Raw genomic sequence first — 2,500 nt, forward strand, 5'->3', positions numbered from 1 at the left:
TCAACAAACATGAGCTCCAACAAAATTGAAGAATTATAGATCATAACAGTTAGTCTGTCGTATGGAAAAGTTATCAAAAAAATTCTATTCTGACGTGAACGTCATTTACTGGCTTATAATTTCACAGTACAAAAAAAAAGAGGAAGTTAACTTGATGAAAAAACATCTCGTACCCTTTTTGTTGAGTTCAGACAGGAAAATTGTGTCCGTTTTGCTCGAAGCGCTGTCGCTAAACTTTTCAACACAAGATAAAAATTGCAATCAACTGCTGACATGAAATGTTTTGGTAATTATTGAGATATGATATGACCTGAGTGGATCCTCTTTTCCCCCTGTTAGCTTTTATCTAGTTCGTAATGATATCAAGACTTTAATATGTATGTAAGTATGTATGTATGTATGTATGTATGTATACAACTTGAAAGCGCTTCATACCATTTTTTCTCTGTTAGTTTAATCTAGCATGTGAATATATTTCAACTACAATGTATGTATGTATGTATGTATGTATGTATGTATGTATGTATGTATGTATGTATACAACTAGAAAGTGCTTCGATACTTATTCTTCTCTATGTTAGTTTAATATATAATGTAATTATATCTATACTTTACAATATATATATATATATATATATATATATATATATATATATATATATATATATATATATATATATATATATGTATGTATATATATATATATATATATATATATATATATATATATATATATATATATATATATATATATATATGTATGTATGTATGTATGTATGTATGCATATATGCATGTATGTATGTATGTATGTGTACATTGTGGACTTACCTTTCCCGTGATTTTGATGCCTTGGAATATGTAAAGGAAGGCAATAATCCAGACAAAAATATTTGTTGCCATCACATTCCACATAACGTCACCAGTCTCATCATTACCTCCTGTTATATCGTGTATTTTACGGCTGTAACAAAGTAAATGAGAATTATACATGTAAATGAGAAGGTATTACCCATAAAGACAGAATCTTTGGTGAGGAAATCTGAACATATCAACAACGGTATGTACTAACTTTCATGTAAGAAATTAATCTTATTTTGGCATTGGATTTAAGAAAGACAAAAATTGTGTATATGAAATTTCAAGTAAGAAGCAAATGTGTTTCTGGGATAGATTTAAAAAAAAAAAAAAAAGCTCACTGGACTTACTGGAAAAATTCGTCAGCGGAAGATACCAGTGTTCTGTTTTCGTCTGGTTCCGAAACATTCATTGAGGTGAACTGGAATGGTCTTTATGATAAAGCGAGGACTACAAAGATCATATATAGTAAGAAAAATGGGATTTGATCGAAGTGATATTATGTATAAGCAAAATGGCAGGATAAGAATTTTTTTCATGAAAGCTATTTATTCAAGAATATTTATAAGTTATTTATTAGCCTTAGTAATGTATATGAGCAGCCTCTAAAATGAATCTGAGGTGTGAAATGTGGCTACTGAATTGCAATGAGATATTCAAACTATAAAGGATGAAGAGAAAAACAGGGTTCGTGGGAAACCAAAAGTGTAAGTCTATATAAATAGTTTTTATTCAGGATATTATGAAGCCAGTTTGAAGATAAAAAAAGTTATATTATAATGCCGTTCGAATCGTACTTGTTCTGTGTAACTAAAACAAACCATCAGAATCTCTATTCAATAACGGTTGACATGAAATACATACTACTAGGAAGGATCACTGATAATATCTGATGAAAGTCTTTGTTGGAAGTGTAAGCTGGAGAGTAACTGGTTTATTGATTATATTTAGCAAAAACCTAAGCATGTTATATTTCCATAACTGATTTACATATTCTTAAAAGGGTCTTGCTACCCCATTTTAAAACTATGTAAATCAGCTATGGGAATATAACAGGCTCAGGTCATAATATTATATTATAGGTTGAAATTGTTAAATAAGTGAAAGAGTCGTAAATCGAGTGTGCACTGACTAGGATTTGCCGACTATACCTTGATAGTTTGAAGGGGTTAACAAAACAGCAGAACTTGTAGAAGATAACAGCTTTTTAAAAGAGGAAGAAGTAAATTTTGGTCTCAGCATAATTATGAGAATAAAGGGAAACAAGATTTAATTTTTTAAATATTTGTTAAAGTCCCATAAGTATCTGAAGATTATTATAGGAGAATCCACCAGTTAATTCCATAATGAGAGAAGTGAGGCGCAAATACGCGAAACATGGATGCGTGCGAGAGATTAGGAAGATATTTGGAAACGAAGGTTAAAATGAGTGAAGAAATTGATAAATAACTTCTCCTTTCAGAGGTGAAATGTATATCTTTGATGTTAATTTCAGAAAAAATAATAAACAGTAGAAAATTAAACGATACCTCAATATAGTCAAATGGTCACAGTATGTAAAAAGATGGATCTGAGTATATTGACATAGTCCGGGTAAGCCCATATTCTAGAAGAATATTTGTGCAAGTGTCTGACTAATCATAT

The 2,500-nt window shown here is 30.0% G+C and overlaps 1 pseudogene; it reads right to left on the bottom strand.

Annotated features, from left to right (window-relative positions):
* Positions 1-2,500, bottom strand: part of LOC137646542 (sodium- and chloride-dependent GABA transporter 1-like) — a 43,997-nt pseudogene that overhangs the window by 15,366 nt on the left and 26,131 nt on the right.

This window comes from Palaemon carinicauda, chromosome 9 (assembly GCF_036898095.1).
Source record: "Palaemon carinicauda isolate YSFRI2023 chromosome 9, ASM3689809v2, whole genome shotgun sequence".
In the NCBI taxonomy this organism is placed as follows: domain Eukaryota; kingdom Metazoa; phylum Arthropoda; class Malacostraca; order Decapoda; family Palaemonidae; genus Palaemon; species Palaemon carinicauda.